Source organism: Pseudonaja textilis, chromosome 8, assembly GCF_049901715.1.
Source record: "Pseudonaja textilis isolate UNSWEBS1 chromosome 8, rPseTex1.2, whole genome shotgun sequence".
NCBI classification, from domain to species: Eukaryota; Metazoa; Chordata; class Lepidosauria; order Squamata; family Elapidae; genus Pseudonaja; species Pseudonaja textilis.
Window position 1 is genome coordinate 40,416,072 of NC_141997.1, and position 23,806 is coordinate 40,439,877.

Genomic DNA, 23,806 nt, shown 5'->3' on the forward strand with positions numbered 1-23,806 from the left:
GAACTAATGAGGCAGCCGAAGCTTTTACTCACTCCATCTGCGTAATTAGTCCCTTAACGTGGTAGTTCACAATTTTCCAAGGCTTTCACAGAAGGCCACAGACTTCATAAAGACGTGCAAAGATCCCCGTTCACAGATTTTCGGGAAATTTACAGCCGCCTTGCCAAAGCTCAGTGCGATTGGGAAAAGGGAGATCCCACCGGGAGACCTAAAGCGAAAATAATGAGCAGTCCCATCTTTTTGTCTGTGGAGATTCTCGGTCATCCAGGTCATAGCTGTCCCAAAGGTGTTTTTTCAACAGGCAACTGGAGTTTGTTTTTCCTTGAAGAGGAAAAACATTCCCTCATCCACCCGTGGTGGAATTCAAAATATTTTACTACCAGTTCTGTGGGCATGCATTCTAAAAAAGGAGGATTTTAAGCATTAAAACTTAGCTTACCTTCAGCGCTGGTGAGTAAAACAGCTGAGGCATGGAAATCTGCTCTGACGCACCTATCGGCTGAGCTACAAACAAAGGAAATATAGGACAGGAAAGGGCGGGGCCAACTGCTGACTTAAGTAAGTACGTTAAGTTGGAAGTTAGGTTCATTTAGTGACCATTCTAAGTTACAACGACACTGAAAAAAGTGAGTTAGGACTAGGAGTGGGATTCAAATTTTTTAACAACCAGTTCCATGGGCGTGGCTAGGTGTTTATGCCCATGTGACTGGGTGCGCATGGCTGCTGCTTCTTCTTCTTCTTCTTCTCCTCCTCCTCCTCCTCCTCCTCCTCCTCCTCCTCCTCCTCCTCCTCCTCCTCCTCCTCCTCCTCTTCTTCTTCTTCTTCTTCTTCTTCTTCTTCTTCTTCTTCTTCTTCTTCTTCTTCTTCTTCTTCTTCCTCCTCCTCCTCCTCCTCCTCCTCCTCCTCCTCCTCCTCCTCCTCCTCCTCCTCCTCCTCCTCCTCCTCCTCCTCCTCCTCCTCCTCCTCCTCCTCCTCTTCCTCCTTCTTTTACAGCGCCCCTCCTGTTTTGGGGCCTTTCCTCCCCCGTAAGCCATGCAACCCACATTGCTCTTTTGTGGGTTCCTCCCTGTGTGCCCTAGGATGAAGAGGGCGTGTCCCTGGATCTGAATTCCCTCTCCCTTGCTCTACCTCTCCCCTGCTCTGCCCAGCCAGACCGTGCCCTTCCCCAGTTTCTTCCGCAGCCAACGGAGCTACACTTCCACTCCCTGTCAGCTGCTCGGCCTCCCCCTCCGAATCAGATTCCAACAGGGGCATGATAGTCCCATTGGAGAATATACATCCAAGCGGGGTGAGGGAAGACCAGAGTCCAGGATGAAATGGATGATGTATCTCAGAGTTGGCTGCACCCAGATAATGCCGGCATGTTCGCTCCTAATAAATCTTTTTTTTTTTTAACTCTTAGAGATACGGTTAGAGACTCATGATTTAAATGGGTGGGGGATGCTGGAGCCCTGACAGAAAGAAGCAACCTAGAACTAAGAAGAAATGTCCTAATATTTAAAACAATAAACCAGTGGAATAGCTTGCCTTCAGAAGTTGTGGGTACTCCATCACTGGAGGCTTTTAAGAAGAGATTGGACAACCATTTGTCTGAAATGGTACCAGGTCACCTGTTTGAGCAAGGGGTTGGACTAGAGGATCTCCAAACCAGCTCTATTCTGATTGATTGATTGATGGATGATGATGGATGGATTGACTGATTGATTCAAGTTGCCTTTCACAACCCTCTAGTAGGGTAGAACAGAAAGGCAAGTGAATCATGTTTGCTGTGCAAGATATACATACATTTATATGCATAACCACCAGTGTGTCACGTGCTTGACCATTTCAGAACGAAACAGTACAGGATCTTCCTAAACAGGAAATCTTTTATTCCTCCTCCCTCTCTGCTCCCAGCAAATGCCAATTTAACTCAAAGAATCATTTGGCTGAGCTCAGAATAAACCAAGTTTTGTCGAAGCAGGAATCGCTTGGTACAGTAGGCACGCCAGCAACACACGCGGTGCAGAAACAGAAATCTTGCAGGTGTTTTCTTTCTTTCTCTTTCAGTGATATCCACAAGAGTCACAGTGGTAAGAATGCAGGATTGCAGGCTAACTCTGCCAATTGCCAGCAGTTCAATCCTGACCAGCTCAAAGTTGACTCAGCCTTCCGTCCTTCCAAGGTAGGTAAAATGGGGATCCAGATTGTTGGGGGGGCAATAGGCTGACTCTGCAAACCGCTTGGAGAGGGCTGTAAAAGCACTGTGAAGCGGTATGTATGTCAAAGTGCTATTGCTATTGAAATCTCACTAAGCTGATTGGACAATTTATCTACAGGCTGCCAGACTGCACCGCATTTGGAAAAGTTGTTCATATTGGCAACCTCAATCAATCAGTCAATCAGTCAGTCAGAATAGAGCTGGAAGGGACCTTGGAGGTCTTCTAGTCCAACCCCATGCTCAAGCAGGAGAACTTATTCCATTTCAGACAAGGGGCGGTCCAATCTCTTCTTAAAAGCCTCCAGTGATGGAGGACCCACAACTTCTAAAGGCAACTTCTGTTCCAACGGTTAATTGTCCTCACTATTAAGAAGCTTCGCCTTAGTTCTGGATTGCTTCTTTCCTTGACTAGTTTCCATCCATTTTTTTCTTGTCTTGCCTTCTGGTGCTTTGGCATATAAGTTGAACCCCCTCAAATACTGGAACGTTTCTATCATGTTACTCCTAGTCCTTCTTTTCTCTAGACCTCATACTTGAAGGAAGGCACGAACCAACAGGGCTTGCAAGGTTGTGTAACGCGTGGAAGGATGTGCAAAAGGTATGGCAAAAAAAAGTCAAGATCACAATCACAACAATGCAATCTGAGCATGGCCTGTTTTATATGTGCCCGTCGCTGCAATGCCATCATCACCCTGACCATAGATTTCTTCTGCACACAAAGAACTAATATACTCTGTGTGTGTGTGTGTGTGTGTGTGTGTGTGTGTGTGTGTGTGTGTCAGTGGTGGGATTCAAAAAATTTTTACTGCTGGTTCTGTGGGCGTGGCTTGGTGGGTGTGGCATTGCTTGGTGGGCGTGGCAGGGGAAGGTTATTGTAAAATCCCCATTCTCTTCCCACCCCACTAACCTGCTTTCCAGCTCTGTTCTCCTATGCAGGGCAACCAAAGAAGACCCAGCGGATTAGCTGGGACTAAATGGGAGGCAGAGAAGAGATGGGGGCCGGGCCAGTCAGAGGTGGCATTTACCAGTTCTCTGAACTACTTCAAATTTTCTGCTACCGGTTCTCCAGAACTGGTCTGAACCTGCTGAATATCACCTCTGGTGTGTGTGTGTGTACGTGTGTGTGCGTGCACGCACACACACACACATACATAAACACACATACACTGTTTCCAAAGGAAGACCCTTGGTAGAAACTTATACATTGTTACGTTCTCAGCCTATAAAACTGCCCTCCGCAAAGGTTTTAGTTTTTGCTTCATATCGATTCCTTTTGTTTCTCAAAAGTAGAAGACAGCACAAAACAAAGTTGTGGAAATGGGTTTTGACGAGCTTTCTTGCCAATTTCTTGTTCATCAAATCCTCCATCTATCGCAGTGACTTTCTCCTATTCGGTGCCATTAAACAGGGGAGGGCGAAGGAAAAGCTTTTCTCTTACGGAAAATATATCTTTGATTTAATTTTTCCTCTATCTTTCCGTTTTTATTCTGATCTCTTTCCAACACATTATTCTGCTGGGCTCTAGCCACCATCTAGAATCGGAAAGGCTGTCGGTCTCCCTGGGATTTCTCTTTTTAATATCTCTCTCCATCTTCTTCCTTTTATGTGAATTAAGTTTTGGCCTTTGTATTTGCCTTTGAAATATGAAAGTCTTCCCTAATAATCTAGAGAAATGGTGGCGTTTTCTGCATGAAATTAACGCAGACCTAAATTTGGTCAAGCTACACCCCCTCTTCCCAATAAAATAGAACAACTCAGAATGAAAAACTTGAAGGAAAGTTTCCGAAGGTCAGACATGACTGAAGAGCTGACGATGAATATTTCTGCAAAATGTCCAATTCACAGTGATTTCATAATGGACAATGAAATGGTATCGAGCAGGGATGTCAAACTGGATTTCTTCAATGGCCAGATCAGCATTGTAGTTCTCCTCTGTGGGTGGAGGTGGGGGCAGGTGGGGAGATAGGATGGACACCTCCTGCCGGCGAAAACGGTTACCTGTAACTTACCTACAAAGAGGTAAGTCACAGATCATAAATCATTGGATACAAACAACAGGTGATAAATTATAAGATGCCGATAGAAGAAGGTATTAGGAAAGATGAAAAGACGAGAGGGATGAGTAGATGAGAAAAAGGAGAAGAATAATAGCGATACAGTCCTACTACATGGGTAAATGTTGTGGTTCGCCAGCAACGGGTGTGGATGGCTGAGGTCTCAGAGAGCGAGGACTCAGATGAGGGGCCTGCGTGTGATGCAGGGATGAGGCCAGGACCATCAGGGAGTGGAATGCTGCCTTTGAAGATTGTGGAGGCTGGCAGCAGTGATGAAGAGGCCCCCGAGGAGCCTGTTGTGTATTTGTACCACAGTATTTTTCTTTCTTTCTTTGTAGACAACCTACAGAGTAGCAAAAAAGCAATGCAGCACTCAGATAAAATGTGTGTGACTGTCACAAGAATGACAAGCAGCGCATCTCTTCTCTCAATTTACTCTCTTTCATCCGCACAAATTGGTTACCTCTCCTGCCGTTTCCTATTTACCACAAATCTTAGGTATGCAACTGAGACTTGCTGACTGCTTTCAAGAAACTTTCCACTTCTGTTCAAGTGGAATAAGTCAGGGGTGATCAGGAGCAGAAAGCAGATTTTTTCTGAGCGGGCAAGAGGGCTCCAGAAACGCCACTCTAAAAAATCTGACTAAAACCAAGAAACTGCCAAGAGAATCACCACCCATAATTATTTATTTTAAGATTATCAGTTTGGTAAATTTACTTGCTGTTAGTGGGCTCGATGGGCTCAGCAGGTAAAGATGCTGAGCTTGTCAGCTGGGAAGCTGACAGTCTGAGTTTGATACCAGTGGTGGTATGCTATGAGATTGGACTGGTTCTACAGAACTGGTAGTAAAAAAGCCGACGATCAGCTGAGAGGAGGGGAAAAAAATCCTCTGACTATCAGCTGAGAGGAAAAAGAAGAGAAAAGCGCAGGATCGGCCCTCCCATTGCCCCCTGCGCTTTTCTCTTATCTTCTCAGCTGACTGGCGCTGCAGGTCTCAGCTGGTGTGGAGAAAGCTGCACACCAGTGTTAGGCAAAGCATGCCCACCAAGCCACGCCCACCAAACCAGTGGTAAAACCATTTGAATCCCACTGCTGTTTGATACCCAAATGCCACATAGCTTCTGATCCTTACTCTAGTTCCTGCCCACCGGTCAGTTTGAAAGCATGCAAATGCAAATAGATTAATAGGTACCACTTTGGTGGGAAAGTAAAAGCATTCCGGCACCTTTGGCATATAGCTGGCCACATGGAAAATGTTTATGGACAACCTGGCTCCCTCAGACCAGAAATGGAAATGATCACCATGCCCTTGAGTTGGACCAAACTGGACAAAACAACCTTTATCATTATTTAATTGTTATTAGTCTTGACCAGTGGCCCTAAAAGGAAAAAAAAGATGATTGTCAGTTAAGGCTTTTGCAGATTATGGTAAGAATGTGCCTTTGAGCAGTGCTGAAGCAATCCCAGTTGTTCCATACTAGCATACTAGCAATAGGCCTGCATTCCTATTGGTCCGGAAAAGCCGGGCCGTGATTGGACAAAACTAAGCGTTCTGATTGGTTCTTATTCGGCTGCCACAATTGGGTAAAACCAAGCGCGGCAAGCTCAAATGCTTGTCATAGGCTGCCTAGCCTCAGCCAGCTCTATAAAAGGAGCTGCCTCAGCTGGGAGTCTTGTCTCAGTATCTGGTCTCCTAATAAAGAGCTGTTGTCACTATTTCGAGTCTCGTCTGTCCTTGGGACCCACCGCCCAGACTTAATGCTAGTCATATTTTCTGTTGCAGTTTATGAAACGATGTCACAGGAGAGAGAGAAAGAAAGAGACACTTCTAGAACAAACAGTACTTAACGCCAGGTAATTTTGGTCACCCGAGTTGCTGTTTAGTATTTGGCTGGTGCTCTTTCGAACAATCTCCTTCTCCACAAACACATTTAGAATGGATGACTAGCATTAAAGCCCCAAGACAATAATAGAGAAAATTATGGGCTGCTAAAGCTTTTGAAGAAAATGATTGTCATTTCTAGTAAATGCAATCCTCAGTTGGTAATAGAAAACAAGACCAATACAAAACAGTGGGATTTTTTTAAAAAAAAAAAAAAAAAAGATGTGCATAGGAGAGCTACTAGAAATGAAAGAGAATAGTCTTCAGCTGTAAAATGTTTTGAGGGTTTCAAAAAAGTTTTAGAGTGAATTCTGGGGCAACAGATGTGTCCAAGGCCCATGGCAGCCCATTGCCCCATCGTTGGTACATAGCAGCTACAGAAGATCAGGGATGTATCCTAATTTGCATTTGAGGGCTTCATAAAGGAAGAATGGGATACTTTTCTATGGTCAACTTGCTGTGGGATAATTCACTATGGTCAACACACCGCAGCCAACTCATCATAGTCAACTTGTTGTGTAACAACTCACAACAGCCAACTTGCCATAGCCAACTCACCATGGTCAACTATCCATGGCCAACTTGCCACAGTCAACTCACCACAGCCAATTCGTCATGGCCAACTCTCCACAGCCAACTCACCATGGCCAACTCGTCAGAGCCAACTCACCACAGCCAACTCGTTATGGCCCACTTGTTGTGGAACAACTTGCAATGGGACAATTTGCCATGGGACAATTCAACAATTCCATGTCATTATTTAAAAAAATTAAAAAGTTATTTTAATTTTTGTCATTCATATTTTATTTTGTCCCTCCTTTTGCACCCTTTCTTTAATGATTCTATTCTACCATTTCTTCAATATTAGTGTAACTCTTGTCCTATGGTGAGTTGGCTGCAGTGAGTTGTCCTAGATCCTACTAGAAGCCCTTGAGGCAGAAGATACATAGATGGACTTCAGTTCTTGCTTCTTTTATAGCTTTTCTTTTTATCTTTTCCTTTAGAATGTTGTTCTCATGAAGAAAGAAATATTCACCTTCCAGTAGAGCAGAAACTCAGATGTCTATGAAAGAGGCCCTGGACTTCTAATTTTGATCCCAAAGATTAAGCTAAAGATCCCTAAAATGTTGTGGGTATCTTGACAGGGAGCTTTAAAACTGGACTTCCTGGTTTTTCTTTGAAGACGTTTTGCTTCTCATCCAAGAAACTTCTTCAGCTCTGAGTTGAAGCAGGAAGTCCAGTTGCCTCCTGAATAAGCACCTTAGGAACAACCATGACCTGGATGACTGAGAATCTCCATAAGACATTTAGCTATATATGTTGGGATGATCACCCTTTGAATGGTGTGGGACTATGAATGGATTTCATAGTCAGTCTGAGATTCAGACAACACAAATTCATCCCCAGCAGCCTGCGCCAGTGTTCAACAATGAAGGGACACGGGTCAAAAAACATCCTGCAGGAAGCTCAGCTCCAATTTCTCATTTGAACTCTGTCAGAGTTTTTGTTTTGTTTTTATTAGATTCAATTCAAAATTCATTTACTTATAAGCATGTTTAGTAGAGCTTGTATACCACTCCAGTAAGTTTCTAAGCAGCTTATAGTAAATACAACCAAATCCAGACAAAAATACCATTCTCATTCAAATCGGTAGCATATCCAAAACATTCAGTTACAGGAAGACCATTGACCGCCTTTCAGTTATTCCTCTTTATTCACCTCTCACACTCTTTGTCCCCCACAAGTATGGCAGAAAAACAAATGGCAAGGAAATAAGCTCCTTGGATATTTTTCCTCAGTGCCATCTTCGTGAGCAGGGACTCAAATGGTAGAATGAGAGAGCTGGCACAGTCTGAATGCAAGTAGAAGTTAACAGCCTGAATCTGCATAGACAAGAAAGGAAACTGTAGGTTCCTTTAAAAAGTCATCCAAGTCCTTAGTAAAACAAACTAGGATCTTATGTGCTGAACTGAAAATGACTAAGGGAGATCTAAGAAATGCACTTTCTGCCAGTAATTATCGATTAAAGTCAAATTTCTTCTTTCCACACCAATCTGAAACAAGTCCTTCCTTTCCTCCTCCTTCCCCCCCTCCTCCTCTCCTCCTCCTCCTCTTCTCTTTCTCTTTTCTCCTTCCTCTTCCTCCTTCTTCCCCCTCCTCCTCCACAGCAAACATGATCGCAACAAAGAGTCAACAGTTTCCATATGTCTTTGCGTGTCTCTGGTGGTGTCCCAGACCTGATAGCCCTAGGTAGTCTTCTGCTATAGCTGGCAGGAATTGGGTCCAGCATCCACGGGTCACCATGTTTGTTTTCTGCTACTTCCCTTCCTTCCAAGCAGACATTTAGCCTACATGGTGCCATCTATCTGGAAGCTGTACCACCTCCTTGGCTGTTTTTCAGGGCTCTGTTTATCTGCCCTTTCTTACCACTCAACAATTGGCCTACTTGCACCTCTTGTGATTGGTACAGTTTCTTGCAAATTGGTATTGTGGCCACCTGTCTTGCTCATTTAGTTAGCCCCTTGGTTAGAGAGTTAGATTCAGCAATTAAATCACCTGTATAGTATTGATCCAAAACACGAATTCACAATTCCGCTAAGGAGAGAAAAATGTCTACAGAGAGAACAAGGCTCCTTTTGACATCAAAAATAGTGCACCTGTGTTTCCAGGATTCAAAATGTGATTTTGAAAGGCACTTTCCCCTGAAGGAATGTGTATAACAACACACAAACATGCTGTCACATACTAGCCCTGTGGGAAGAAATAAAGAGAAGCTAATTTAAATTGTTTTCCAAAATGTTGCTTATCACCCTCAGATGACAGCATCAAATCAGCAGAAAGCATTAGCCTCAGACTAAGTTCAATTTGCTATGCTTCTGTATGGAAAGACGGTGATTGTGTTGGACTAGTGCAGTGGTTCCCAACCTTTTTTTCACCCCGCACCCCTAAAGAAATTTCACTCGAACCTCGCACCCCCTGAAATTTAGACTTTAGGAACCACTGAACGTGTTAAATATATGGTAGGATTGAATCTTTTCAGCTATGTATGTGACGGCCACTAGATAACAATACTTAACTCTAAAATGAAAACAAAGTTAATCCATTGCATAATAAATAAAAATGCCAACATATAGCCAATATCCTATTATTTACCTGGACTTTTCTCGCACCCCCTGGAATATCGTCTCGCACCCCCAGGGGATGTGAGCACCCCAGGTTGGGAACCCCTGGACTAGAGGGTAGTTCATTTCTGGGTTTACCATCCTTCTCACTGCGACCTCCATTCAAAGGGTTCTCCGATATTGTGAGTGATTGGGCTGTATTTTAAGGCCGGCCTGAAATCAAGAGTCGGAAGTAAAGCATGGTACTATAATTTATATTATTATACCACAGTGTAATAATTTGATGGGTTGGGGTCAGGGTTAGGGTTAAAGACATTGAGCTTGTCAGTTGGAAAGCTGACATTCTGGGTTCGAGACCCGAGAGCTTTATGATAGGGTGAGCTCCCATTGTTGCTCCAGCTCCTGCTAACCTAGCAGTTCAGAAGCATGAAAATGAGACTAGGTAAATAGGTACCACTTTGATGGGAAGGTAACAGCATTCCATGCCCCTTGGCATGTAGCCATGCTAGCCACATGACCACAGAAGTGTCTTTGGACAACACTGACTCCCTCAACTAAAAAACGGAGGTGAGCACCAACCCCTAAAGTCAGATATGACTGGAAGGGGACACCTTTACTTTTATCATGCGTGATGTCCTTTGGGTGATTTCTGCACATCACTGAATCCTGCTTATGTTTTTATCCCTGGACCGTCCTCCGTGGCACCAACATCTTAGCTGGGCTTCTGCAGTAACTCTTTTCCAGTCTTCCTGATGCAGACAAAACTCTTATTGATATTGTCTCAGGACCCAAATAACGCAGATCATAAAGTGTTGCCAAGGAGTGGCAGCATCTGGAGCTATCACATGGAATAGCAACCCTGACTACAAATTAAATAATCCAAATGTTTATCCCAACGACATTATCACTGACTTCTGAAAATGAACTGATAAGAACTTCGAAAGACATGGTCAAACACACACCCCAAACCATCCTCTAAAATTCACCCTATGGATCCACCCCCAGACCCATCTTTGGATGTGAGTTCAGAGGAGAACTGCAGAGTCTGCAGAGAAAAGAATGGAGCCCAGTGTGGTCAGGATCAGGGCTCAGAGAATGCTAGCCAGATGGAGGACCCTCCTCTGAGTGATCAGATGAGGGACAGGCTGAAGCTGAGGGAGGTGGAACAGCTGCATCAAGTTGGCCAGGAGACTCCAGGTAAGAGCCTGAAGCAGCTGCCACTCCTTAGCAAGGAGGAGGAGGTGGAGTCTGCATCTCCTGATCCAATGACACATAGAGCAGAGAAGAGGCAGGCTCTGGTCATCTAGACCAGTGGCCCCCAGACTTTTTTGTACCATGGCCTGGTACCGGCATCACAAAATGATCCACGGACCGGTACCGGCATCAGCACACACGACCAAGGCAAGGCGAGCTGAGCAACCGGCCAGCCAGCCGTCCCCTGCTTCTCTCCGCCACCTTCAACTCCTCCTTTGTACCTTTTTTGTGCTTTTCGGGCTCTTTCTTAATCTCCTCCTGAGTAACGCGAGACTCCACCACCAATGGGACGGCTCTCCAAACTCCGCTTTCCAACAACTGACGACCGACAAGCTCACCCAGAAGCACTTTCTCAAGCCCCGTTGAAACAAGATGGTGGCGCCCAAGCAAACCGGCGGCCCAGTAAAAAATGATCCACGGACTGGTACCAGTCCGGTGCCTGGTGGTTGGGGACCACTGAGCTAGGCTACTCGCTGAAGAGCTGCACCTATGTTGCCTATTTAATCCCACCCTGAGGAGTTGAATGTTGTTGGAGCAATGTGCCCAGTTCTGTACATCTATGCTCATGGCATATATCCTGACCCATTTCATTTATGGACTGCTTTCCTGGACTTTGTGTGTGTCCATTGGACTGGGTGGGTTACCCAGTGACTCCTGTACTGAGCTTGGAAATCCAGACCTATGTAATGGGGGTACTTTCTGAGGACCTGTTTGGTGTGTGTGTGTGTGTGTTGAATAATTACCTGTAGACTCTTGCTGTGTGTTTGTGGGTCTGTGAGAAGCAGCGCAGCACACACCCTGGCTTACTATAGCGATCACTTTCATAGAATTTCATTCCTGACAAATAGGAGAACCAAGTCAGTTGAACCAAGTCAGACAGAGATCTCTCTTGCACAACTATCCTCTTCCATTGCTTGGAGAACTTTTTGAATTTGTGCCAAATCCTAACATCACGCAAATGCGATCCAAATGCACACGTTACATAAGTGCATTTCTCTAGGCTTAGAGACATGAACAAATGATAGGCCTTTAAAGTGTTCAATTGCAATTTCGAAAAGCAAAGGCGACAATAATAAATAAAAAATCTAGGAAAAATTAGCTTACTTAACTTCAAGCAGTCCACAAGGAATTATGGTAAGGGACAAGTATCATTTAATAAAAAAGAAGACGAACACATTTATGAGATGGCTGAGAAGGAAAATGTTCTCTTTGGAGAGCAATCTTGATAAACACACAAGTAGCAGAGTCTAATAAAGCTCCCACAGGGCCCATCTCAGCCATTTACTGGGCAAGAATAGGCACCGCCAAGGTCTACTGGAGGAACACAACACTCCTGCTGCGCTTTAGTGCCATTTGAAGAAAAAATAGCAAATAACTAGAATTACAGCTGCTTATGATTTTGTTTTAAAATATCCATGGAAACAAAGCTATTTCTAAATGAATCAACTCCAGTGCTCATTGTCCAAAGTATGTGATATGGAAAATATCTTTGCACGCACAAAACGGGAGATGCCAGTAGATATTACCACTTTGAGTTAAATGGCTTGAAAGAGCATTGGGGGAGGGGTTGGGGCCAGGTGGCGCCAACATGAATTTTGCCTTTCACGGCTCACCTGAAATGTCCTTCAGCTTGATTGTTTGATAGATGTCTCCACACAAACACAATCAAGGACACCTACTTTAGTGTACTGATTCCTGCCTGCCTGCCTTCCTCCCTCCCTTCTTCCTTCTTTCCTCCTCCTCTCCCTCTTCTTCCTCCCTCCCTCATTACTTTCCTTCCTTCCTCCCTTCCTCCCTCCCTCCATTTTTCCTCCCTCCTTCCTTCCTCCTTCCTTTCCTTCCTTCCCTCCTCTCCTTTCATTCCTTTTCCCTCCCTCCCTCCTCCCTTCCTCCTTACTTTCCTTCCTTCCCTCCCTCTCTCTCTTCCTCCGTGCCTTTTTTCACGCTCCCTTCTTTCTTCCTCCTCTCCCTCTCCTTCCTTCCCTCTCTCCTTCCTTCCTTACATCCATCCTCCCTTCTTTCCTCCTCCTCCTGTTCCTCTCCTTCCTTCCTTCCTTCCTTCCTTCCTTCCTTCCTTCCTTCCTTCCTTCCTTCCTTCCTTCCTTCCTTCCTTCCTAAATTAATTCAAGGATTTCATTTTCATCACCTCCAAAAAACCTTCAGAGCTCCTCCTGAATTGGCTCTTAGTTGGGACCATGGGCCAAGGTAAGAAATCACACCATCCCATTCATCAGCATCTTGGAATGCAGCGTGATATTTTAATTTCTAACCCTGATAATTAACACAGCAAGTGAAGTGGTGGGAAATTATCGCACTTGCTTTGATCTCAAGTGCTGGCTCATTAATGTTTCTCATAACTTAGCCCCATGATTTATATTTCTAGTTTTGATTTCTCCACTCCGGAGATTATTCCACCATACTATCCTCAAGTGAACCTGGATCTCTGAAATGCTTGACTGTCACATTGAGAGGTCAAGCGCCAAGGTCCATGCCATACCCAGCCTGGGGAAGTCAGGGATTTCTGTAGAACAGAAGTGCCCCTTTCCCCCATCAACTAATAGCCTCTACTTTGCAGTTGCTCTCCAACAGCAGTTCAAACTGGAAACCTTCCATGCTATGATAATTATCTCTGTTATTGTTGGTATGTCTGAAGGTGACTTTCTGAATAAACTGAGCTTCTAAATATAAAAACAGAAAGCAGGAAGGAAAAAAGAAGAAGAGCTGCCAATATCAAGATGGATTTAAGCCCCTACATTAATTGTTTGGAAATGAAATGATGTTTCCTGAATTACTACTTCAAATTTTTTGAGGGGGAGTGGGGGGGGAATGGAGGACAATAGTGCTACAGTTTTATTTCCTAGCTGTATTGTGGAAAATTTACAAATGCGTTTGCTTCCTATTTCATAGGTTATGCCAGCTCTGACAAAAGATTAATCATATTGACTACAAAACCCCACATTTGATTAAACAGTTTTCTTGTTTTCTAAGAAAACATAAACATTTTCCACTTTTCTATGACTGCTTCCGAAGTATCACCAGGCCCATTTTATTGCATTTCAGTTATATTCAGTCTCAATCTATTCCACTAATCTCCAATCCTTTTCTAAGCTTTCCTGTAGTATTATTTATCCCAAGAGTGAATTCTGTGATACTTATGTGCAGCTAACAGAACTGGGAAGAATCTGTATGGATTGCCTATGAAAGAATGCTTGGGGAATTTTTTTAAAAAATTATTTGTTACTCAAGAGAACATCTTCAACTTTATATATTTGCATAAATATATTTGTATCTTCAACTTTATATATTTGCATAAACCCTAGAAACAGAAACACAATGACAAACACTATTAGGACATATTATTGATCTGACTTTATATAAAGTTCTATCAATTTAAGCATGCATAAGCTGTATTGCGATAACAACAGTGAAAGGTGTGTGTGTGTGTGTGTGTGTGTGTGTGTGTGTGTGTGTGTAAGTGTAATCAGGAGGCTCACAATCAGGAGGCTGTGAGTTCGATCCTAGGTTAGAGGAAGACATTTGTCTCTCTGGACGCAAAGAGAAAATAACTGTTGCATATTGCAACTCCATATTGGTGTCAGGAAGGGCATCTGGCCAGTAAATGCTCAGCTCCAATTCAGTCACCATGATTCTGTCCTGATGCGAGGACTTACAGGGTCATTAAAAGGGGGAAAAAGGAAAGTGGGGGCACTTATAAGAAAAGTTAAGATGTCTGGGGCTTCCCAGATGCTCTACACTCTCTTAAAATAACACAGATGGCTTCTTGTCCCAAATCCGTTGACTTTGGTGAAAAGCTAACATTTTCTCTGCTTGCAGAGGAAAGCCAACTGAGTTTTCCACCATCATTTGACATTCCCTCTTTCGGTACTTCTCTCCAACTCAAGGCTGCATTGTGACAGAAGGGCAATGAATGGCTCTTGTTTGATTGTTTAGTTCTGGGCTTCCTCATTTGGCCAGGCAGCAGTTTCTTGAACTATACTTTGCAGAATGAGTGCCAATTGGTTGGGCACTGCACCATGCTAGGTTGAAACGAAGGGAAGCAAACACAAAAACGTGTGAATCAAAGGGTGTGAGTTAGACCAAGCTGCCATCGAGGCCTTTTGATGAGACTTAGCTGCAACTCTGCTTTTCAAAGGACACAAATACAATGCTACGGATGTTATTTTTAAAGAAAAGGGAAAAGAGAAACCCTAAGGCATATAAAAACACACTTTTTGCAATTAAAAAAATATTTATTATTATTCTCCCTCCTTATTCCTGTTTTCCATATGGTTGTATAACGTTTTGATATTTGGGGGATGGAAGTATTAAAAATGAAGAGTTGGAAAGGACCTTGGAGGTCTTCAGGCAGGAAGCTGCTTGGATGAGAGCTGAAGAAGCTTCTTGGATGAGAAGCGAAACATCTTCAAAAGAATTACCAGAAAGTCCAGGTGCCTCCTGAAAAAAAGCACTTTTGGGACAACCATGACCTGGATGACTGAGAATCTCCATAGGCATTTACTTGTTTGACTGTCCAGAAATTTATCCTTAGGTCGAGTTTGCTTCTCTACAACATAGGTAAGTTTCCATCCATTGATAAGTTTTCCTCTGTAGTTTCTTGTCTTGCCTTCAGGTGCTTCGGAGAATAGATTGAACCCCTCGCTCTTTGTAGCAGCCCCTCAAATATTAGAAGAGCCCAAACAATCTCTGAATATATTAAGGTTTCAATACATTAATTTCAAATACTTACAGTTATAATAATTGGTCCCTCAAACATTGTAAACAGAGGATAAATATAGTTGATAAAAATTAAAGAGAAAATTAGAGACCGGACAGGAATTATAATCTCTGAATTTTCTTTCTCAGCCCTAAATAATCCAAGAGTTTAACATCTGAGTGTATGCAAGTCTGTTCATTGGCTGGAATACTTTTTTCTTTCACACGAAGAAAACTGGTGTCATCAATTCTGTCTATTGACTTCTGTGACTTTTGCCTTGTTCAGCTGAATAATGTGGAGTTATTTCTTGGCTGTAAACACTGTTTGCATTGATTTAAGAAACACCCAAGGATGCCTTACAGGTTCATGGTAATTCATTTTAAACACCATACCTATCACCAGTCAATACAACATTACATCCAACTTACTATGACACATGGTTTTTAAAAGAAAAAAGAAGTATATAAATCCAGTTACCGAACTATTAATACGTTATGTTTCTTTTTTTTAGAAGAAAACCATTTTCTTCCAAGGAATGATTTTCCAAAGGAATGATTTCTGCAACTTGAGGTTTTGTTCACATATTGTATTTACACCAAAATGGTTTGCTGAATTTTTCTTTTCTGTCCTATGTAAATTCACTCATTGTAATGTGGGAAACCAATCAATTGTGGACTATTCAACAACAACTTTCCAAATGATTAAAAACTCTTTGAACTGAGCTCCTTTCTAACTCTACAAGCAACCCATAATTCAATCAATCATAGCTGATTGCTATATCTAACAGAAGATCTCTTTTGACTCCTGAAAGCAGTGAGCTTGGATCTTGATTGATTTATATTCAACGGGTAGCAGCGAACAAAAATTGTTAGTCAAGTGAAATATGACTGCTGCTACTTAATTTTAATACAGTTTCAATGCAATGTAGTGAAATCCATCCAATGTCTAGTTTCTTCCCAATTTTATGTCCCCTTTTCAGAAATTTGGCCCTTGATGTATCATCAAAGCCACCAATGAGAAAAAATAAGGGGGCTTCTTTATCCTCAAAGTGCAGGTCACAGAATAAGAGACCTTTTCAGGTTCTTTTCTGTGGGCCTTAATGGTCCTGGCTTGGACCTGTCTGTTAAGATAATGAAGGTTTGATAGCTGACCAGCTGCTGTAAGGCTGTAAGCCAAGATAATGAACTAAGAATGAGTCAGCAGAGTACTGCTGCTTTAAGAAACTGTCTATATAAGGGAGGCCATGTGAGCATCTCTTTCTCTCCTCATGTTCTATCTCCATTATAGTTCTCCGTGCAGAGTAAAGAAGATTGACTGATTGCCAGGTATTTGCCTACCACATCCATGTATGTATATAGCTGTCTTGTATATAAACCACTGTTAAAAGACAAAGCCTCTGTGTCCTGTGTTTTGCTCCTGGGTTGTCTCACAATAGTAGTCACGCTGCAAACACTCTGACATTGTCTTTCCTATCAGATCACTCAACATCCTGACGTACATGACCTTGGCTTTCACTGTGGGGCTTCATTTGGGGAAAGCTAGGTACTGGGCTTGTTGATGGAAAGGTTAGCAGTTTGAGACCCAAGTACTGTGTGACGGAACTGCAACGGACGAACCCAGCAGTTCGAAAGCCTGCAAATGCAAGTAGAGAAATAGGTACCACTTTGGGTGGGAAGATAAGAATGTTCTGGGCACCTCGGGATACAGTCATGCTGGCTACATGACCACGGAAGCATCAGAGGTGGTATTCAGCAGGTTCTGACCAGTTCTGGGGAACGGGTAGTGGAAATTTTGAGTAGTTCAGAGAACCGGTAGCAGAAATTTTGAGTAGTTCAGAATACCACCTCTGACTGGTCCCCATCTATTCTCTGCCTCCCGAATCCCAGCTGATCGGCTGGGTCTTCTTTTGTTGCCCTGCACAGGAGAACAGAGCTGAAAAGCAGGTTAGTGGGATGGGGAGGGAATGGGAATTTTACAGTATCCTTCCCCTGCCACACCCACCAAACCACGCCCACCAAGCCACGCCCCAAGAACCGGTAGTAAAAAAAAAAAATTGAATCCCATCACAGGGAAGCCTCTTCAGACCACTCTGGCTCCCTTGGCTAGGAAACAGAGATGAGCACTTCCCCCTAGAATCGGACATGGCTGAGTCGGGGAAACCTTTACCTTATAATCTTTCTTCTTTTTTTGACATTGTTTTAAATCTTCTGCCAAACATAATCAGGGTCTTCCTTCAAGGGTAGGATGCTGCCGGTGTAGCAACCAGTTTGGTGATCGCGCACTGAGCGTGCATCAACACAATGCAAAAGGCCTTACCTACTATGTTACTTCAGGGGAGTAACAGCTGAGGAGCGGCAATCTACTCTTCCATGCTAATCAGCTGGGGTGATAAAGGTCAGTACTGCACAGGGACAGGCGGATGGGCGCACATGATCGTTGCAGTGAACCAATTCAGAGTCAGCAGATATTCTCTCGAATCAGTCAGAACCAGCAGAATCCCACCCCTGTCTTCCTTCCCACAGTTCCCCCTGCCCTCTTCATATGACAGAGATGAGACGATCAAACAATAATTAACAAATTATTGTTAATTTGTCAGACCCTTAGTGGCAAAGTAAGGTTGAGTAACTCCTTTCTTTGTTCTGCAAACTTGTTCTAATGTTAGCAAAATGCATTCCTACACTGCTGGTTGAAATCTGTCAGTTGTTTCTTGCAGTTAATTAATTGGCTTCCTTTTCCCAGAGTTTTCCAGTTATTACTTGTTAAACCTTTTTGAACTCAGGCTTTTTCCCTATTTAGAAACTCAGTGACCCTGTGCCAATAATTTCCATATATAACTGTCCAAAAATGATCATTTTTATCTTCGTTTGTCCAGGGTGAAACAGGTCTACATTGGAACTGTGTTTGAAGTAGACTGGATTTTGACCCAGTCCTTAAATTCTTTTGTGTCACAAATAAAACATCTAGAACCCCACATCAAGAACATTGAAATCTAAACAAAGGGACATATTTGCTCTTCATCTTAAATAGTAAGATTAAATTTTCAAAAGGAAAACCTTACTATATAAAAATTGCATTTAAACACTGCCACCTTGTGCCTAAACAGAATAGAAGATAGAACTACCTTCAATCAAAAAGCCAACACTCTGTATTTTGTATTTATTTATTTTATTTTGATTTGATTTGATTGAATCTCTTACAAGATAATAGGTATAAGTATATACATAGTTATGAATACATGAAATGGGTACATATAAGAAAAATAAAAGAAACAATAGGACAGGGACGGTAGGCACGTTGGTGTGCTTATGCACGCCAAGTTATGCAACTGACGTATTGAGATCTTCCAGAACATGCAGATTTGAAATCTTATTAATGCATATTATGATTCTAATATCTAAGGGGCTGCCATAAAGAAGAAGGGCAGGTGGGTCAACCTATTTTCCAAAGCATCAGAAGGCAGGTGGGGGTACGTGTGAAGCAATGGACAGAAATTAATTGAGAAGAGAAGCAACTTAAAAACCAGGAGAAATTTCCTGACAGTGAGAACAATTAATCAGTGGAATGACTTGCCTTCTGAATCCGTGGGTGCTCCATCACTGGAGGTTTTAAAAAAAGAGATTGTACAATGGTATAGGGTCTGTGGCGAAGCATGCGCTTGGACTAGAACAGGGGTCACCAACTGGCGGGCCGGGGACTACTAGTGGTCTGCAAGAAAATTTTGGTGATCTGCAGAGAAATGTCACCCCCAAACCACCCCTCAAAGCAATTAATCCAGGCTGCATGGGAAGACATGGCTGTGCCACCCAAATGGCCTGTGAGAACACAAGGCTTGTGTCGCTTGCATTGCGAACAACATGAGGAAGTGAGAAGAGGGGGGAAAGAGTGGAGGGGGGAACTTGCCCCACTCACCCCACCCGCCTTGCCTGTCCATCGAGTTGCTTCTTTCTGCTTCCTTCATCTTCTGCTTTTGGCTGCACGCAAGGAAAGCAGCAAAAGTCTTTCTTTCTCTCCCCCAAACTCCGCCAGAAATGAGTCTTTGGCACCCTGCGAGGCATCCTGCTCCAAGAGGCTGCGCTGGTGTGACAAGTCTCAGAAAGACTCATTTCTGGCGGAGTTTGGAGGAGAGAAAGAAAGACTTCTGCTGTATCTGCTGCTTTCCTTGCATGAAGCCAAAAGTCTCACCCCCATCTCTCTCTCTGCCCGCCCCCCCAAGAACGGAGCTGGAGACGGTATCCTGCGATCCTGAATAAAGAACAATTGATCAGTAGGAAAACGGGGTGGGGAATTTTCCTGCAGACTTTTTGGAGGATTTTCCCAGGGTTTCTGGTCTGCAGGATTTAAAATTATGAGTTTGGTGGTCCCTGAGGTCCAAAAGGTTGGCGACCCCTGGACTAGAAGACCTCCAAAGTCCCTCTCAACTCTGTTATTCAGTGGCCCTTTTTCTGTATGACAATAGTACTTCCAGTGGAGAAGTTACCTGTGACACATCATAAAGAGGCCACCTGAAGTTTGCTCCAGAACGGACGTTATTGGCATTTATTTTACTATTGCTATCCACATTGTTCCCTTTTTATCTTATGAGATTTTATGTGATATAGAAACCATTAATACATTGAGAACAGGTAAGGGGTGGGGTGGAATGCAAATGGTTGGACAAGCTGAAGCCTTTGAGGTTCCACTAAATGTAAAGTGGAGATCCAGGCACCACTTCGTTCTCAAAAATGAGAACAAGAAAACCCGAGTAGTCCAGTAAAGACTTCCCAAAGGTTGGCAATCAATTACTTTAAAGGGCCCCAAGACTTTGTTCGCATTTGGACTATCTGCCTTGGCAAGGCACTGAAATAAGTCATCGTCAGGGGTGCGCTTCAAAAATTTTAGCAACGGGTTATTTGCCCGTTTGCTGGGTGGGCGTGGCCTAGTCAGCCTCCTGCTCTACAGCTGGGGGGCATTTTTGCCCTTCCCGGGCTCTGGAGGCTTTCCTTGAGCCTTCAGGTGGGCAAAAATGGCCTCCCTGGGCTCCGGAGGCTGTCTGGAAGCCAGAAACTGACCTGTTTCCGGCCTTCCCAAACTTCTGGGAGGCACATTTTTTGCCCTTCCTGAGCTTCCACGCTCACCCTGCACTACCTGCATCCAAAACAGGCCATGTGGGGGCTGTTGGAAGGGGGTGGGTGGGGCCAGCCAGGAGTAAGATTTGGGGTTCTCTGAACTGCGCAGAATCTTAGCTAGTGGCTCACCCTGTGACCTCCTAGCAGAACACCCCTGGTCATCGTCTTCAGAAGGAAAACAAAAAGCACAAGATCAAGGGTGGAAAACAGCCACAAAGCAAATGAAACATTCAGACCAACACCCAGCAAACTATTGATAGGAAGAGGGGAGGGGAAAGAGATTCTGTCCATTTCAGAAAGTGTCTACAAGGGAAGTCAGGGGTAGCAAACATTAGGGGAGTCTCTCTTGTGTTCTTCAGCTAAAATCACCACCTTCCCACCACACTGGATTTAAAACTGAAATGAAGGAAGAGAGAATTGTCTCCATCCCCTGAAGTGTTCTTGGTGGTAGAACAACAATCAGAAGCGCCAATTCAGAGCGGTTTGTAAGATCTGTGTGCAGCTGTTTCTTCCTCCGTATTTTCTGCTCCGGGGTTTCTTCCGGAAAGGGTGTTCCATCTGTCCAGTCCAAAAGTCACACCTCCGCTCCAAATTTGATCTCACCTGAGCCAAGTGCATCCGTGAAGAGCAGGCCGATCCCTTCCCCTCAACTTCTGGCTCCAAGGCAAAGATAATTAAACCATCTAGTCCATGGCAACTATTTGTAGTCACTGAAACAAAATGAGAACCGAAGCCCTGAGACAAGATTCCACCTAGAATGACTCCGTTGGGATCCGTATTGGCACCAAAATCTCCTGAAACCCGTTTCCTGCATGAGCCTCTTATAATCATTGTGAGGCCATTTCTGTTCACATCCTTTGGGGCACTCCAGACTCAACCACAAAGCTGACTCTGGGAACAGGCAACCAACCGTTTGTCATTTTGGTCAGGCAGTCAAATTTCCCAGATATGCAACCGTAGGAAGTTAGCACCCACCCCTCTCCTAGAAAAATGAAATATCCTAGGAAATATTAAAAAGGCAGAATATTTCCTCTAAAAAGAGTAGAAACTCAGAAGCAGAAACTCGCCTCAGAAGCAGAAGCTCACCCCCTCCTCACTTTTGTTAATGGATGGGCCATTAAGGCCTGGGCCAGAATGTTTTACATAACAAAAACAGGAGTGGGATTCAAACTTTTTAACAACCGGTTCTGTGGGCGTGGCTTAGGTGGTGGGTGTGGCTTGGTGGTCATGTGACTGGGTGGACATGGCTTGGTGGTCATGTTATTGGCCGGGTGTGGCCAACTCAACATCACTCACATCGAGGCACGCATCTCCTCGCCTGGCCTCTCATGACTGTGGGGATGCTGCAACAGTCATAAGTGTGAAAAATGGTCATAAGTCACTTTTTTCAGTGCCATTGTAACTTTGAATGGTCACTCCACAAAAGCAAAGTACCAGCAAAGGAGGGGAAAAAAATTCCAAAGAAGTTCCATAGACAGGAAGTCTAGTCCTGCCAAGAATGTAATAAGGGTTAACGGAGAGGCAGTTTCTGTAAGCGACACCAGAATGTTTCCTTCCTGCCTTCCTTACGGGATTAGGCCAATAATTTCTTCTAACAACTGGTTCTCTGAACTGCTTAGAATGTTAACAACTGGTTCTAGTGAATAGGTGTGAACTGGTAGAATCCCACCCCTGAACAAAGATCTCCAGATAGAGCTATAGGAATTGCCCAAAGCCCTTTCATTACATCATCATCCAGCAAGGCTCAACCAAGCCTGGGACTCAGGACAGCCTACAGAGTTGCCCCTGCATAGCCCCATGGGAGTCTGACAGCCAATCAGAACAAAAGCTCAGATTCAAATCCCAACAGAGGGTATAAAACCCAGGCACTCTCAGCATATCACCCTTTCCTTCTTTTCCTTCACCTCAAAGCATGTGATCATCCTTTTCACTTTGGAGCTCCCAGGCATGTGGTCCTGTCCACCATTAAACCATCTTTCCAAGCAGTCACCCTGTTTCCAGTGTCTTTCTTCCACACTTGGAACTGAACCCAGAAGGATATTTCTTCCAACACAACAATGCAGAATGTTTGAAAATTGATACCAAAAAGTGGGGAGAAAACAATGAAGAGCAAGAGAGAAAAAATAAAAGAGGAGAAAGGGAGGAAGACAATGTTTCCAGGACCTCCAAAAAGATTTTACTGTGTGCTAATCCAGATAAAAAGCTTTAGCAAGGACATTACAAAACAAAATCCTGCAGGACAAACCTATCATATTTTTCATATCCCTATTGGGATTTTAAATTTGAGTTTGTATTCTGATTGGTTGTAGCAAGTACAATTAAGCAAGCAGGAAACCCCATCATATCGTTTATTTTACAGGAGCTAACAGAAACACATTCCAAAACAGATGCTAGCTTGCAGCATTTTTTAATATGCTGAAAATGCTGAACCAAAGACTGATGACCAGGAGCCGATACAAACATGTTTGGACAAATGAGAAATATGTACTTAAAAAGATTGAAAAAATTAGTCAATGGTTTGCTTTTCTTAGCCATGTTGTACTTTTATGCCCTTTGAATATTTTCACAATTTAGATGACTCATAAACATCTAAATGTTTTTTCACCGTTTACTCATTAAAATAGAGGCAGTATGGTGGCTCAATGGTTAAGAGGCTGGGTTTGTTCCAACCAGCAGTCTCTGTTTGAGACCTGAGTCCCATGAGACTAAACCTAACCCTAACCCTAACCCCAGCTCCTGCTAACCTAGCAGTTCAAAAGCATGCAAATGTGAGTAGATAAATAGCAATAGCGCTTAGACTTACATACAACTTTACAGAGCTTTTTACAGTCCTCTCTAAGTGGTTTGACAGGGTCAGCCTATTGCCCCCAACAATCTGAGTCTTCATTTTACCGACCTTGGAAGGATGGAAGGCTGAGTCAACCTTGAGCCTGGTAAGATTTGAACTGCCAAATTGTAGTCAGCCAGCGGTCAGCAGAAGTAGCCTAACCACTGCGCCACCTCGGCTCTTAGGTACCACTTTGGTGGGAAGGTAACAACGCTCTGTGATGTCATGCTGGCCCAATGGCCTTGAAATGGAGATGAGTATCGCCCTCTATAGTCGGCAACGAATAGCGAAGTAAAATCCGCAGGGACTCCTTTACCTTATTCAATCAAAAATGGAAGCAGAAAAGATGGCCTGGCATATTTTTTTTCCCCATGTCATGTGGAGATGAGGGAAAGCATTAACCAGCTTAACTAGGAGAGGTTTGGCTACATTTCATTGCAATGACATTGAAATTGCTTTTGTCAGTGAAAAATACCTTTTGGTTCAAAAAGAGAAAAGAATGTAACGTATCCGGCCAAGCCCAACAATGCTGAATACATGGAATTCTTAGGGCAAATGTTATTCTCTCATCTCCCAATGCACAAAAGCCACTGGGGAGCTATGTCTCGTGGTCTCCTTGGGAGGAACAGCTATTTGGAGCACTTGTGG